Source organism: Eptatretus burgeri, chromosome 7, assembly GCF_056783735.1.
Source record: "Eptatretus burgeri isolate ZD-2024b chromosome 7, Ebu_testis_v1, whole genome shotgun sequence".
Classification (NCBI taxonomy): Eukaryota; Metazoa; Chordata; class Myxini; order Myxiniformes; family Myxinidae; genus Eptatretus; species Eptatretus burgeri.
The window spans coordinates 104,352,139-104,369,638 of NC_140967.1; the positions used below are offsets into that span (position 1 = coordinate 104,352,139).

At 42.0% G+C, this 17,500-nt stretch overlaps 1 long non-coding RNA gene across 5 annotated transcripts in view; it reads right to left on the reverse strand.

The window, feature by feature from the left end:
• Window positions 1-17,500, reverse strand: part of LOC147023989 (uncharacterized) — a 205,912-nt gene that overhangs the window by 169,759 nt on the left and 18,653 nt on the right. The window contains exon 1 of one of the 5 annotated variants that reach the window (XR_015060499.1): window positions 4,365-4,791. The exons of the other annotated variants lie outside the window; for them this stretch is intronic. This is a non-coding gene — a long non-coding RNA (uncharacterized LOC147023989). Of the gene's footprint in view, window positions 1-4,364; window positions 4,792-17,500 lie in introns of those variants that run through there. 5 annotated transcript variants of the gene reach the window in all.

The following is a 17,500-nucleotide window of genomic DNA, read 5'->3' on the forward strand; positions in this document are numbered from 1 at the left end:
CATTGGTGGACATCAGTGTACTTTTACATGAATTACAAGGGCATTAGTAGACAATGGACAAACATATGGTAAATGGGATTTGAATCCCGGTTCCCTGGATCATGAGCAAGGGTGTTCATATGTTTCCCACCCCCAGTGTTTCCATCATTTAATAATATGATCCCTTGTCGTACCACCTCGTCGCACGCGGAGTTGTCTGTTCTCTTTAGCCTGTTTGCACGACTTAAAACAAATCATTATTAGGATTCCTTGCCTTTCTGCATTTGCTATCTCCATCGTATCCATTATCCTAAACTGTTACTGTAGCTTCCCAAACACTCTCTACCGCTTCACTTTCTCGTCTCTTCAAATTTCAGCTTTGTCTTTCCTCATGCCCAGTCTCCTTTCTGCCTTCCATTGCATCTCCCTTCCCTCATCCAATCCCACAGTATTAATCTGGCATGCAAACAAAGGTCAAGAGGTCGCCACTGAACTGCCACCATTGAGTGCGGTACACAATCGCAGTTTCTCTTTTTGTGTGAGACCAGTCTTTATTAACATTCCTGCTCCAATGTCTCTGCCTCCGTCTTCAGCAGCTGGGATCCATGTTGAAGATAGGGTCCAGGGCAGGGCAGCTTACTGGAATAAATATCGAGGATTACAGTGATCATGAAAACAAAATTTCTTAATTCTTAATACTTTAATGATGTCCATTTACTCATGAGCACTGGTCAGGAGCGGTGCCATAATCATCCAGTTCCAAAGGAGACCCTTATTGAAATGATCCTTTGTTTTTCTTCATTCCTCGTTTCACTTTTTATCATCTCATCTTCATCGACTGCTGCAGGGAGTGAAGGATGGATATCAACTTGTAGGACATTTCATCTCATGTTCGTGCTCCTTCATCAAATCCAGGTATAAACTGTCATCCTGGTACTTCGCAGAAAAGGTGACACAACAATGAGTGTGCCACCTTTATGTTAACAGCTGTGCTGTCTCTTAAAAAAGCACTTTAAAAACTCTCGAATCCGGATCTTCATGAAAATCTACTCAATTCTTCCTTGTCATACCCAACCTGTCAAAGTTTCGTCCGAACCGTCCATAAACCTTTTTGAGATATTGTGCCCACAGACAAACAAACAGGGGTGAAAACATAACCTCCATCCACCTTCGGTGGCAGAGGTAATGAGGTTGTGACTAATGATTTGAGGAAAAAGAGCTTCATACCAGCAGCTGCACTCAAAGGCAAGCATTGTCAAGGTACGGAGTTCGGACACCTGTCTTAACTTTAACTGCATTGTGCTCACGCTGTAACACGGAACTCCATGAAGTTGAAAACTATCTGATTGACACTATCAAACAAGTGGAATTAACCGTAATCTAGAATATGAATGTGATTGGCATAAAGCAAGAAGATAATTGCATCTTTGGCTCTGTTATGATGGATACCAGCCTCCAGTAGGGAATAATGCAAATTAGATGTTTTTTCATATTAGTGGTAGAACAATAAACAGTATTGAAATGTGGTGGCAAATAGGCACACCTTTGAAATGGGTATTATTTGGGAGATTCTTCAGGGTATCATAATTTGCACAAAGCATGTCATCATGATCAATCATACCTTGCTTATCATGGCATAATGAGGAAAAAAATCTAAATCCATGGCATTTTCTAAATCTAGCATTTTTATTATCTTTGAGTATTATCTTTATGGTTTCACCAGAGGAGACGATAGGTTTGCTGTCCGTCTGTCCGTCCATGCCACCTGTGGTTTTTCAGACTTTTTTCCATACCATTTAACATATTTGACTGACACTTGGTCCATGGCTTTCTTCTGATAAGTTACAGAACAAGTTCAAGTTTCAGGTCGTTTCATCAATTTTTCACAGAGTTATGCCCTTTTTATACTTAGACAACATCATCGGTCTAGGACATGTGTTGCAAAGCAATTCTCGCTCTCGTTATTATATTCATTATCATCATTAATAATATTACATTAAACAAAGATGTCCATCAAGAAAGATCTATATTTGAACCCCTGAGAAGTAAACTGGGTTGATTATCTCACATGCAGGTTCAAATCAAGTTGGTTTTTTAAAATCACACTATTAATGGCAATTATTTGTGGTATATCCCGCTTTACTTCTCATGGACAGTCTTGTGGTTAAGAGCATCCATAGAGTGAACAAAAAACCACGTCCTGGAGTGAGCAACCAGGATTTGAAACAAACTAGCTCACAGTCACAATCAAGAGTGAGAAGAGGAATGCCTCGTTCCGAAATAACTATGGATTGTAAATATAACTTTGCCAATGGTGGCAAAGCGTCTGGCATGCAGGTCTCCATTTCAGATTATCTGTCTTACTGCCTCGGTTTTTGACACGTATCAGTGTCATTTGCTACTTTCAATGCAGAAGGAGGACATGGAGTCGATGGGGATCTGCTGAAGCAAAGAGTTACAGGAGATTTCAGTCCTGCAAAGCATGATCAGTGTCATTTGCTACTTTCAATGCAGAAGGAGGACATGGAGTCGATGGGGATCTGCTGAAGCAAAGAGTTACAGGAGATTTCAGTCCTGCAAAGCATGATTGAAAAGCGCAAGCACTGATACCATCGGATCCAAACGCAGTAAGGGATGCAATGGCAAGCCGAGAACTTACTACCTTATCAATTAGAAAGCTCACATGCTGTAAAGCTTCAGAGAGCAGCCTGTCAGAGAGGACAAAGTGGGGATGAGAAGTTATGGGTTGGGAAGACAGGCTTTCGATTCGAAAACAGTTCCAGTGATTATTCTTGTCTTGAACCGTCAATAATGTGGCTACCTCTTATGTGAGTGACAATAGTGACACAAGAAGTACACATACACTGGAGAAGAATCTAACGTCTAACGAATTGTCAGTCAAACATATTCTTTTTTTCAGCACATGAATTGAAGATGGAAACACGAGCTTAAAGGGGAACCCAAACGCTCACGTCACCTCGACGCTAATCTATCCCTTGATACCCTACAAAATAGGTATGATGTGTCTTTTTCCTCCTCCTCCTCCTCCTCCTCCTCCTCCTCCTCCTCCTCCTCCCTCGTACGCAGCACAAGGCTGCGGGTTGCATCATTGGCTGGGGGCGCAGCTGTGCCGCTGATGCAATACCGCTATTACCAGTACACTGGTACTCATTTCACTGACCTTAGAAGGATGACAGGCTGAGTCAACCCCACCTGGTGTTCATTCAGCTGCCAACAGGGACTCAAACTCAGGACCCTGAGATCCCAAGTCAGCCACCCTAGCCGCTAAAGCAACACCAGGCTTCTGTCTTTTCCCGATTTGCGATTTATAAAGCAACTAATTTTGCGATTAAAAGTCAAAGTCTTCTACTTCACACTTAGCCATGACGTCGCACCTGGAAGTCAACCGCCAGATCCGTATTACCCATCGGTTACATCGTGGTACGATTTAGCTCACATAGCGAATAATTTTCGATTATTCACAAATATTCCAAGTGGATGCGTCCTTGGTGCTTGTATCGCAATACAAACCGAGATGGTTTTGTGCCACACCAACAACTGAAAGATCCTAAGTTTGCCAGAAATTGGACGAGGTTTGTCCAAAATACCTGAATGTGGATCAGGCCGAGAAAATGTTCGCTTATGTGCTCGGAGCATTTTAAAGAGCACGTTATGAAACAACAGAGATGGCTGGATCTTGTGATTATCACCAGGATTGAGAGAAGATGCTATCCCCATGATTAAGACGAAGAAACAGCCGTCGCTCAAAATTGTAAAACTATCTCTACCCAGCTACCAGCATATGAACATGGGCGACTACTACCACCTCCACCATCACCCTACAAGACCCATCACCAACCCACATCCCCCTCCCCCCTAGCACTACTCCACCCTCCACTGGGGCAGAACATCGATGCGGCACAGCACCACAGCATAAACATGACACAGACATGATCCGGACACGACACAGCATGGAAATGCCACAACCACAGACACAAATGGCGTCCTCGGAAAATATGAAACAGGATGATCCCGCAACATACAAGACACGTGGTCAGCCGATGACGTTGGGTCAAAGCAGTCATCACCAATTTTGTCCATGGTATCTGAATGTGACATGTCCATGCTGTGTCGTGCCGTGTCTGTGTACGTGCCGAGTCCATGTCATATCTGCGTGGTGTCATGTCTGAGCTGTATCCATGTCATGGCCATGCCTTGTTGTGTCCGTGCCGTGTCTGTGCTGTGTTCGTGTCGTGTCCATGTCGTGTCTGTGTATGTGCTGTGTCGTGTCTGTGCTGTGCCATATTTCTCGTGGAGTAGTATAACTGATTTATCAATCAATTAATCAATACAAAATCCCTTATGAACGGAAAAACAAAACCTACCAATCTGGAGTTAACATGTGGCCGGCGTTTTAATCTTCACTAACTCCTCCATGGTCGCCATCTTCGTCTGACTCACTCGGACAAGGCTCGAAACGATTCGGCTCCACAATTCTCCGAAAGCGTTTCCATCACCAGTTTTGTCTCCAATAGTCTCTTCAAAAATCCCAACGATAAGTTTCAACATATTGAGAACCTTCAGAGTTGCCAATGACGGTGGAATCAGGATCGAAATCCGAGTCCGACATGCACATTCTCTATGTGAGCCACCATTCGATACAGGTGGGTTCCAGGTGTGATGTCACCGGCAAAAAATGAAAATCGACACTTTCAGCCTTTTTTCGGTACTTTGTGATTGGCAAAAAGAAAATTCAAAAATTTATTTCTCTTTAAATTCGACCGTGATTAATGATTTTCAATGGTTTTCAGAAAAAAAAAAACAATTGCGTTTGGGTTCCCCTTTCAGGGAAGTATTGGCTAGCAGTAGTATATGAAGTTTACGTCCCTCAAAGATAATAATAATCAACATGTAACTGTAAATTCACTTAGTCAAGCCTGAACAGTCATTATATCAAGAGTTGAGTTTCTTTATGAGGTATTTCCATGACAGTGGAAATTTGTACAACTGTTCCAAAAATAAAAACGAGAAAAGAGAAATTGACGTGAGTGTATCGATGGATATGCCTCCACCTGCATGAGAGGTCAACCCACTGGGACGTTTGATCTCAATATTAAAGGTCACATTAAAAAAAAATTGTCTTTTTCTTCATGAGATAGCATGAAACAGCAATTTCAATCTTGCGTTGTAAATGTCATTTGGTTATTTGTGTACGTGGAAGACATGATTTTTCTCCTGTGCCCGATTCATATTCTGGTGTTCTGCCCAAAGGCAGGTTCAATACTGCCGAAGCAGTTTCTTGGCAAGGTTTTAAAGCAGTTTCTTGACTGGGTACTTTGCCATCGCCTTCTCAGCAGTAGCTGTGGAAGGAATTTGGAACTTGTTTGGGGTGACGGCGATAGATCGTCTACTCTTCGCAAAGGACACCGTTGGATATTTAACGTCCACCAACTAATGCCGGCAGTCCACCAGCCCAGCTTAACAGCCATCTGAGGAGATGGCAGTGGCACACACTGATGAATCTCCGTGACTGTAAAACATTGGGATGATAGTTAGTCGCTGAGTCGGGATTCAAACCCAGACGAGACGGCTTAGACACAAGTGTGCATACCTCCAAGCCATCCTGCCAGTCCTGTGCTTGATGTGATAATGAATTTATTGCGTCATAGTGATTGCCTGATGTCACACAACCAGTTAAAACTCAGGTGCATCTGAAGTTTGACCATGTATTCCAAGTCAAACATTTGAGCCCTTTACAAGTGATTTGCTACCGGAGTGTGAATGTGTCTGTCATAAATATAAAGCTCTTATTATCCTCTGACCTACTGACTGATAATTAAAAAAAATGTTTAGTACGTTCTGTGTGTGATAGAAAGTTGAAATTTGGTGTGCAGTAACTGTACTGATGTTAAGTAACTCGAATCCACGATTCCAGTGGGGGGGGGGGGGAGGGAACACAAAATTGTCTGCAAATGAAAATATCTGTAAACAGAAGTCAGAAAGTGGAGCTTCGGTCCTGGTCATGGAGGATCACGTAACCGGAGAGAATGGCATGTCACGTGATCTTGCACAGGCACCATCACTTCTAAAGGAAGTGGGTGTTTGTAGATTTGATGGCGGTATGATTGGAGAAGTGTCTGTCTGTTTTTGTCGTTTATGGATGGTGTACAGTGGTTGAAAGTGGTAAACATTTATCATTTACAGATGGTGTACATTGGTGAGTGCTACAGTGCATATTTTAAGTACCGTATTGCATGTTTCCATATACAGTCGGATCTCAGGGTAAGGAAAGCACTGGTTATAATGAATAACGATCGATCGTGCTATTCAGAACATGGTTTGGTCGATGCATATTTACCCTGTAACAACAAAATGCCCATTGCTGGAAAACCTGGATAAAAAGATCACTTTGCCCTGGCAAGTTGAATGTAAACACAAGGCCCCACATTAGAAAATCGTGGAACTACAGGTGAGAGTGCTAAATTGATCAAAAACATCAAAAACAAAAATTTTGTTCTTCCCTGCATTTCTGCATCGCCCTGGTGGTGAACTACACCGTCCAGTTCAAATACGTTTGCATGGATGAAAAAGAGGGATGGAGACATTCATCTGGGCGGTTGTGCTGCCCCCTTGGACCCACTCCCCTGGAAGAGTCTGGGGAAAAGGTCCAAAGGGAAGATGAAACTGAATTGAATATGCCTCCGGTAACAAAGTCGCCGGTAGCATTATGTTTTCGGGTTGTCCATCCATCCATCCGCATGTACGTCCATGCCATTTTTCTCTGTAACCGCTTATCCGATTGACACAAAACTTCCACCGTAGGTGTGACTACTCATGTAGAATGTTTTTATGATAATTATGTTTTAGGTGACGTGGTGTGGCAGCCATGTTGGAAAAAATGGAAAAACTTTGGATCTCTGTTTCTCTGAAACCGCTCCATGGAAAAGATTGAAATTTGGCACAAATGAAGTACTCCCAATGCGAAACAAATCGTCTTGGGCAAAATTGTTATTGGAGAAAAAAAGACGATGTCATCAGTCATGTGGTTTGGCAGCCATATTGTTTTCACATAATAAACATTTTAAAATTTTCTCCAGAACGGCTTCACAGATCGAGGAGAAACTTCACCCACATGTTTCCCAAACCTTGGGGATACCAGTGTGCTCACAAATAATTAATAGGTCAAATGATCTTGCAGCCATATTGGTTTCAACAAATATATATATATATATATTTTTTTTTTTTTAATCATTCTCTTGAGAACCGTTTCATCAATCGATGTGAAATGTCACAGTTATGATCTAGAAGTCATGTGGAATATAAGTTTTAAAATTCAACCTGATCGGATGCATGGTCTGGCAGCCAGAATTACTTAATATTTTGAAACTGAGTTTAGAGATTTAAATAAAACTTGGTGCAAGTAATGTATAATGATGTAACAATGTGGGTGGAGGCATATCTGGTGACATCGCGACATCGAAGAGTGCCGTTGTAATTTTCTGAAATGGAATTAATTTTTTTGGAAATGGAAAATCACTGGCTCTACAATTCAGTGTTGAAACAGGCTGCTGCATGATATGGCCAATTAAAGCTTAACAGCAGCACTTTGTTTACCAAGTAGAGCATGCCATCTTCCTTAAATCATCGATTGAAAGAGTGCAAAATGACTGTTATACTAAACTATACTGGACTGTATTTTATTGCATGCAACCCAACTTGGTTGCTTTGTGCAGCTTCTTTGGCAAAAAGAACATGGGAGGAGTCAATATATTTTTATAATCCTAGTCACCTAGGTTAATTGATTAGGTGAGAGCAAATTGGTTATTCCCTCCATTCACAGGTGAGAGACGTGAGTGGGTGTTCGTTTTTCAAATATATGTTGACTACTTTTGACATTTACATGTGGTACATGCTTGGGAGCCTCAGTGGTTTGCATTTCTGTCTGCGCAGTCACTGATTCACCAACAAGCGATGAAACTGGTCTGGCAGCTGAGGAGGTGTGTAGCATTGGGATTCCCATATATGTACAATCTGTGAACTTCTTCACAGCTGTGGAGGAACTCTGGGAAGGGTTTGAAACAGCAAAGGCCTTACCTTGGGTAGCCTTTCTTGGTTTCTTATGCAACTTCTTTGGTTGGACGAGCATAGGAGGAGTCGATTTATTTATATAATCCTAGCCGCATGGGTTAATCGATTAGGTGGGAGCTAATTGGTTATTCCCTTCATTTCCAGGTGAGAGGCGTGAGTGGGTCTTTGTTTATCATACATATATGTAAATGAATAAAGTGAATTTTACTGTATATTACAATTATATTATGTGCAATATTGCAGGTGTAAGTGTGAGTCATTTGTTGATCACTTATAGTTCCTGACTTCCTTGCTGGAATTATAGATAGATAATGCTTAATCCTTCTATTTTAATAAAGGTCAGTATTTAAATAAATATCTCATTCATAATATTCTTACTATTCAAATTTACTATTCAAACCAGGATCGAGTTGTATGCTTTTGAGCACCGTTGCTTTGGACGCCACTGTTGCCTAGCAACAGAACTTTGAAATTTTTGAAAAAATCCCAAAAATATTTTTAGATATTTTTTTTTCGAAAATCAAAAATCGGCTTCCGCGCTTTTATGCACACTACAATCAACCTCTTTGTCAAAAATTTTCAGCCCGATCCGTCAAAAACTGTATGACTTGTATGCAATTATATAGCGATCACCAATGTCACCTACCGGCTTGTAACTTACTGTTTTAAGTCCACTGAGAAGTTCAGTGCTGTATTAGAAAGTGTAACTAACTGTTTTAGTCCACTGATAAGTTCAGGGCTGTATTAGTAAATTTCTAACTAGCTATTTTAGTCTATTGATAAGTTCAGTGCTGTATTAGTAAACGTCTGACTAGTTTTAATCCATAGATAAGTTCAGTGGTGTGATAGTAAACGTCCGACTAGTTTTTTTAATCTATTGATAAATTCAGTGGTGTGTTCATAAACATCTGACTGGTTTTGAAAAATCTATTGATATGTTCAGTGGTGTGTTAGTAAACATCTGACTCGTTTAAAAAAAATCTATTTATAAGTTCAGTGGTGTGTTAGTAAACATCTGACGAGTTTTTTTTATCAATTGATAAGTTCAGTGGTGTGATAGTAAACGTCTGACTCGTTTTAATCTATTGACAAGTCCAGTAGGGTGATAGTAAACGTCTGACTATTTTTTTTAATCTATTGATAAGTTCAGTGGTGTGTTATTAAACATCTGACGAGTTTTTTTTAATCAATTGATAAGTTCAGTGGTGTGATAGTAAACGTCTGACTCGTTTTAATCTATTGACAAGTCCAGTGGGGTGATAGTAAACGTCTGACTTATTTTTTTAATCTATTGATACGTTCAGTGGTGTGTTAGTAAACGTCTGACTAGTTTTTTTTAAATCTGTTGATAAGTTCAGTGGTATGTGAGTAAACGTCTGACTAGTTTTTTTTTTAATCTATTTATAAGTTAAGTGGTGTGTTAGTAAACGTCTGAATAGTTGTTTTAATCTATTGATAAGTTCAGTGGTGTGATGGTAAACATCTGCCTAGTTTTTTGAAATCTATTGATAAGTTCAATGGTATGTGAGTAAACGTCTGACTCGTTTTAATCTATTGACAAGTCCAGTGGGGTGATAGTAAACGTCTGACTTATTTTTTTAATCTATTGATAAGTTCAGTGGTGTGATAGTAAACGTCTGACTCGTTGTTTTAATCTATTGATAAGTTCAGTGGTGTGATAGTAAACGTCTGACTCGTTTTAATCTATTGATAAGTTCAGTGGTGTGATGGTAAACGTCTGACTAGTTTTTTTAATCGATTGAAAAGTTCAGTGGTATGGGAGTAAACGTCTGACTAGTTTTTAAAAATCTATTGATAAGTTCAGTGGTGTGATCGTAAACGTCTGACTCGTTGTTTTAATCTATTGATAAGTTCAGTGGTGTGATAGTAAACGTCTGACTCGTTGTTTTAATCTATTGATAAGTTCAGTGGTGTGATAGTAAACGTCTGACTCGTTGTTTTGATCTATTGATAAGTTCAGTGCTGTGTGCGGTTGCTCTCACAGTCATAATTATTTCACCTGTAACCATACCATAGAATAATTTCTTGGGAATGTTTCTGTGTCACGAAGACACTGGTACAATGTGGAATGGAAAAACATGTCGTTTATGAAATAATTTGGTGTGAAATTTATTATCAATGATGATATAGATTTGTTATTCTAAAGTGTAAGTTTGGTTTTCTTTTTTAATTCGAGTAACTTCCGATGTCTCATCATGAAGCAGATCAACTGGAAACTCATCATTAATTGACAATAACTCATGACTGAATCTAAAGATGTTTCCACACCTCGTGCAGTTCGTTTATTCCTGCACATGTTCTAGACCCAATCAGACTCATACATGTGCAGAAATAAATTTGTAAACAAATTGTGCACATCTTACTCCCATTTCACACAACCCTCAACTTTCTGGCAAACGCTTACTGTATCAGGTATGGAGGGAGCGGTGGTAGGAAACACTATAATAACGTCATTGTGACTACACACGCCTTGGTGTGGCCTCAACCTCGTGTCCCAACCACGCCCTCCCAAACTTCTTTCGTCGCTGGCGATGCCCCTATATTAGTGTAATGGCGTCATCAATGACGAAATACGCTAATCACGGTCCCTTATCTATATTTATGAAGTACGCTCATCGTCATCCTTCATTCATATTTTCCTGCTCGCTCCATAGACAGCTCGCATGGAGGACGCTGTGCTGGTCACGGAGGGCATGTCTGGAGAGGAACCGCAGTGAGGACGTTTCAGCTCGGATGCCAATTAAAACGAGATGTGCACGCGATTCTTTGAAACGATGAAAAAAGCCAAAAAAAGAAAGAAAAAAAAAAACCCGATCCTTACCATTTCAAACTTTATGCGCGCTCCACTGAAACTCAATGGCTTCGTAAACAATAGTTATTTACAACGGCGGACAATCAGGCGGCCTGTCTTTCTGGAACGCCTTTGGGGCTGCGCCGGCATGTCCACAAAAGCCGCGGCCCGTTATTGTACAGTCAAGTGATTTGGCTCGAGAGAAAAGCGCCCTTTGAGCGCTCTATGCAGATTCGGGGAACCGCGGCCGGAGTCCCTGGGAAAGGCCTCTGCGCCTTCAATGGGGACAACGGTCCCATTGGAGGGCGAACCCCGCGTCGATTGGCGATTCTCCGCCGTTCATTTTAACGAACTGCCGGATTGTCCCGCTTACTCCATTTGTTACCATCGGGAGAACGTGCGCCATCCGCTCCGCCACGAGCGCTTCATCGACTCGCTTTCATGGTGTGCGTGTGGATCTCCGGATGGGCCAGATAATCATCATGTGCATTTAAACATCTGGATAGACCAACTGAGCATCTTCTCTCTGAGCAATGCAGGATGGGTTGTTGGAACATCGTCTGCAATTTTAACTATGGATGGGTCACATCATCCTCTGACTTTCCAGGTTATGATGGGTCACATCATCATCTACCTTTCCGAGATATGATGGGTCACATCATCTGTTTTCTGAGCATTGGATGGGTCACATCGTCTGCCTTTCTGAGTTATGATGGGTCACATCATCATCATCTGTTTTCTTAGCAATTGATGGGTCATATCATACACATTTGGAGCTCGATTAATGTTGGCTCATCATCGTTTTTGAGCTTGGGATGGGCTTGCTCTATATCCGGACTCCATGTTTTCGAGTTTAGATGAGATCACTTTGTAAACCACGTGAGGAGCCTTGGATTAGCTGGCTCATTGAACGCATTGGATGCTCAGGATGGGCAGGGTCATCTTCCGAGCACTCTCGGATCCCTGATTGGCCTGATAAAAACGGGACGAATACAAATTCGAAAGGAAAACGCCAGTCCGCGAGGGCTATCACTTTAAACAGTAAATATGGGGCGTTGGGCTGGACTGTGGGTGGGCAGGAAGGTGGTGGTGGTGGTGGTGGTAAAGGATGGCTGGTTGATGAGTGATGCGAGCACGGAAAGGGTCTCAGTTGATGGATGGGTGGGAAGTGGAGAAAGGGAGGAAGTGAGAGAAAGGAGAGCAGGGTGAAGTATAAAGAGAGTAAACAATGATGAATAAGACGATATATCTATAACGACAAAATAATTACAAACAATTTAACGATTCGCAGAGCTCGGGTTAAAAGAAGTTAAATTGACGATTGGTATATATACAAGGCATCGTACATGCTTTAAACAGCCGATGAAAAGTATAACCGCCATATTGTGAATGTTAAGTCTTTATGATAAACTCACCGTGTGTGGCACTCGAGGCTGTGCGTGTTTGTTCGTCACTGTGATAATATTTATGATTCTGTATAACGTTATTATAGTTATATTTACAAAAACCCTCCCACGAGTTGTTGTATCCTAGGCATGCAGAAACTTCTCAATACATGGCTGTAACTCTCATCGCACGTGTAACTGAGCTGTCAGGTTCGAGTCTTTCACCTTTTTGGGGCTGTTTTAAAAAAAAAAAATTGGGAGTGGAACCTTTCACATGAGCGTGTACCTCCGAACTGGTTCTCCGGTTAAGTTCCAAATTCTCAACTTGCTCAAGCCTATGCAAAGGATGAGTCATAAGTCCCAGGGCATAGTTTTATCTGCTTAATACAAGGCTTGTTACCTCTGCCACCGCAGGTGGATGGAGGTTATGTTTTCACTTCTGTCTGTCTGTCTGTCTGTTTGTTTGTGAACATGATATCTCAAAAAGTTGTGGATGGATTTGAGCGAAACATGGTGGATGACAAGAACAAGATGATTAAATTTTAGTTCAGATCAGAATCCAAATCCGGCCTATCAGTGGGATACAAAACGTAAATTAATCATACTGGTGGAGGTATGCGTTCTACCGAGTGGCCATTCTAGTTTATACCATGTATTTGTACTGCTTTTTTGTCAGATAATATAAGTAATACATTAAACCAAGATGGCAGACACTACTCCATTTACAGTGGAAGAGAGTCTGGTAGCAGTGGTGAGGCACCACAAGAGGAGAAACACAAACAAGACGATGAAACGAGTGCAATAAGACTTTGAGGAGAGTTTTGGAAAGCCAGCACTATCAAAATCAAATCTTCATATTTTGGGGAACAAAAGACGATTCACACTGGAAGTGTACTCAACAGCAAACACAGCAGACAGTCAAAAATTCGAGATGATAAAATAATAATTCGACAAAAATGATAAGCAGCTCAAACCGTGTCCTGGGTCTTATGACTCACTCTGTACATGTGTACGTATCGTGTTCACGTGTACAAGGTATATACACTATATATGTTGCATAGTCCAATGGGTGAGCTTATGATCGCACTGTTCTCTTTTAGATGTATGATCCATTTCACAACAACGTGCCATCCCTCCATATCGAGAAGCCTCCTACCAAACTCCATGATAATCGAATGCCCGTGCAAGAGCTTCATCGTCGATCACATACAAGACACACACATTTTGAGACATCGGCGTACCTTTCCATGAATTACAATGACATTAGGAAACGGTGGACAAAACTGAAAATCTGAATGAGATTTGAACCTAAACTCTCAACACCATGAGCTGTGTACGTTCGGGTGGTTTATAAAATGCACCAACCCTGTGGGAGTTGGAAGTTACACCCGGCAAACCGTGTCCCACGAGGGGTTCAGGCTCACATGGACTGAGGTGTTCAATGAGGTATCTCAGGATCACTGCTCACCTCCATCCATTTGTTCCTCCTTCCTCTGACCTGTGGAACAAACTTCCACATCTTATTCAATCTGACTCTTCCCTCCAGGTCTTCAAGATAGCTGTTCACCACCATCTCAGATCATCCCCAATCCAAAACCATGATCTTTTCTATCCCCAATAACCCACCTCTTCCCATGTTTCCATTTTTCCTTCCATTTCTGTGACTTAGAGTTTGCGGCTGTATCCATGTTGTCCACCAACTGTGTCCTCCCCTTGTCCTCATTCCTCCCCACATTCCTCATTTGTCCAAGTTTCCCTCTATGTTGTCCCTAAAGCCTGCTGTTGGTGTGCTTCCCCCATTTCTTTCTTCTGCTCCCTTTGTTGTGTTATGTTTTGATCTGTTCCATGTTCTTGCTCTTCCACGAGCCTCGACTTGGGATACATAAAGTAGGCAACTTCGTTGATTTGCATAACCTCACACATGTGGTGTAATGCGAGGTGTCAATGGAATTCCTTGGCCCGACATAAACGACTGGCTGCTCTAAAACGCGGTGATGGGCAACCTTGTGGCAAACGGAATCAGGTGATTTGTACAACTAGAGCTACATGCAAGCAGGGTGTGGGTACATGCAGGGTACATGCAAGCTACATGCAAGCTACATCCAAAATATCAGCTCATGTGTCCCACGATCAGTCTTACAATTCCATCAAGTTCAGAAACGCTTGTCGGCACTCTGCTGGGATCCTCACCTACCACCTCCACGCAACAAAGGTGTGACTAAGGAAATTGAGCTTCCTCATTGGAGGCGTTGTTGCTCAATCTAGTCGAGCAGCATTTTTTAATTCAACAACTCTGTGATAAGTTATTCGAAGACACTTTTCCATATATATCGATGATTGTCACATCAGTCTGAGAGCAGGAAGAACCCACAAGCATCTCCAAATAGTTGATGCACAGCTCGACAGCATCTCGAAATTAGTCTGCCAGCCTAATAACAGACGTGGGATATTGGTCGGTATGCGTAGAGTCATTTATTTGTTATGTAGGCAAATATGGTGGAAACTTTGCACCAAGTAAGTACTGACTCGTATTCCTCCTGCGTACGTAATAAACAGATGGCACCTTTTCTAAAGTCTGCTCTGAAAGATGCCCAAACAAAATGTGACTACTTCATCATTCTCAGAGGTTACAACGATCCAAATATGATCTTCGGTGTGGTCGGCCAATGATATTAAAATTAATTTTATGCATGTGTTGTGATTTGAGAGAAAGAGTATAGAGAATACGAGTGAGACACGTGACCAGTTTCAGTGTATGATATGGTTATTATTGGGGTACTAATGTTGGGTTCTAACTGTGATGACAATTTTGCGGAGGAGACCCGAGATCACAATCAGAACTGTGGTTTGCATTGGCACAGCGAGTGGAGTGTACGTCTTGCTCCGGGAGTTAACCTGGCTGCCTATGGAATGTCTGATGGCCGAGCGATCAGTAAATCCCAAGCAAACAACGTGCCGCCCCAGAGACCAGATGGCTTTTGGTAACACCATGTGGGGAGCAATGAGAAAGTATTGGGGGAGGGGGTGTTTGCAGGGCAGTATCAGGGACCATCATGCAAAAGAGCTGGAGTGTGGATCAGTCATGTGGGTTTGCAAAAGTTTTCAGAAACAGTTGTGTTTGTTGAACTGCTGTTTGGACTTTATAAAAACAACAGGAATACTATAAGAGGTAATGTGAGGTCTTGACCCAGAAAAGTTGCCAAATTTTCTTTTTTTCCGTACAAAAAAAAGTATACAATCAACAAAGTTCATCAAAGCCAGCAAATGATGACGATTTGGCCAAAAGGTCAAGATACATGATCACATGGGTGTCACTGCTGAAGTTTTCATACACACGATATCGGGCCATGAAGGACACTCAAAGAGAGCACGCGTCACATCAAAAAGAGCTAACACATAACACTAACGCCAACACAACTCGAGCGAAGACGATGGCGTGCCATCGTAAATCCCCACCTAAAGAAAAGTTGAAAAATGGCAAATAGTTCCACCAGGAATGAATCGACATCAAATTTTGAGGTTTTCTTCCTCGTTTTCACCCCCTGTGACCCCGAGTCCCCACGTCTTGGGGCATGAACCAGGGGTCAAATCCAAAAACTCGTTACATATTTCATGTGTCCCCAAATGTTGATTGTATATACAGTTTCATTGAAAAATGTTTTAAAATGTGCCCGGAATTACATTTTTCGGTATTTGACCTTTTGACCCCGCCACAGGGGGTAGAGCCAAAAATGAGACTACTCTTGCACCTTCTTACCATATGGTGGTCATAACTACCAAATTTGGTGAATGTCTGCCCAACTGTTTAGGAGGAGATAGCATGATGGACCTATGGACAGACAGACAGACAGACAGATGGAGCCGATTACAATATCCGCCCTTTTTTTTTTCTTCTTCAATAAGCTTGGAGATAACAATGCAGAGTCTTGCTGGGGTACATAGATTTCAGTATATCGGAGAATGGACGATGTATACGGTATATTAAAGTATATGTGTGCATGGACTCACACTCTGACAGACCGATTTCGATGGCATCTCCCTCTGTTCGACGAAGCAGTTAATGGGGAGTGTTTGCGTTGAGGCATCAAGATATCCAGTTAGGGGAAAACAGTGAAGAGGAAAACAGCTCTCAAGTTGGAAACAAAGACCAAAGCATAATGTGGAAGTTAGAATGTAAGTGAAGACAGAATTAAAATGAAGAAGAAGAATAGGGCCAGGACAAAAAATTCATTCCACATATCATTAGCTTCCATAGTTTGAACCAGACTTAAAAAAGAAGGTACGTGCCGCTTCCTCACTTGACACTGAGCTTTCAAAAAGGATATAGCATGGACAAACAACTAGAGGTTGGCAACAATTGCACAGGCCTGATGGGCCTCATGACTTCCTCCTGATTTGAAGTTGCTTGTAAGGAAACTCATAGTTTGATTAGGTGAAGTCGTATGCTAAAGGCTTGTGGAATTCATTTTTCAAATGAGAAGATCCCCAACCAGGAGGGCTTATCAATCTATACGAAGCAGAATATTGTGTTTTAGCTTGGGGATGAAGTGTGCACGTGAAGAAGACACACAGCTCAACTCCTCTTAGAGGATTATTACAGGCTGCCTTCGTCTTACTCCTCTGCACGAGCTCATAATTATGACTGGGATACCCCCACATCATGTCAGGCAATAAGTTGCTTCTCGACAAGCTGCCTTGAAAGCCATTCAACCATTCAACATGCACCACACCCGTTCCACAACTAAATCAACCAGAAGCTGCAGATTGCAGAACTAACGCCTCATCAGCCGCACACCTTTCATCAGAGTCGACAAATTCGACTTCCCGGCAGACAAGACAACCCGTGGCACATGGACCTTCAACGGGTGGAAGAAGATCAAACTTCCAAACTGTATGAAGAACACCAAGATGTGAAAGACGCCACTCGGCTCTGACCCACCGAGATCTGACTGGGTCAGCCTCAACAAACTGTATACTGGGGTGGGATGACTTGGCTCGTGCATGCACACATGGGGTCTCTCTGAAAGTCCACCGGCGTGTGTGTGTGTGTGTGTGTGTGTGTGTGTGTGTGTGTGTGTGTGTGTGTGTGTGTGTGTGTGTGTGTGTGTGTGTGTGTGGTTTCACCCAGACTACTTAACTGTGGGCTTGAAGAAGCTGGAAAGCTTGTACCAATAGGTGTGGCCGAAGAGCATCAACTTTTCCGACTAAGATGCCACATGCAAGACGAAGTAAACAG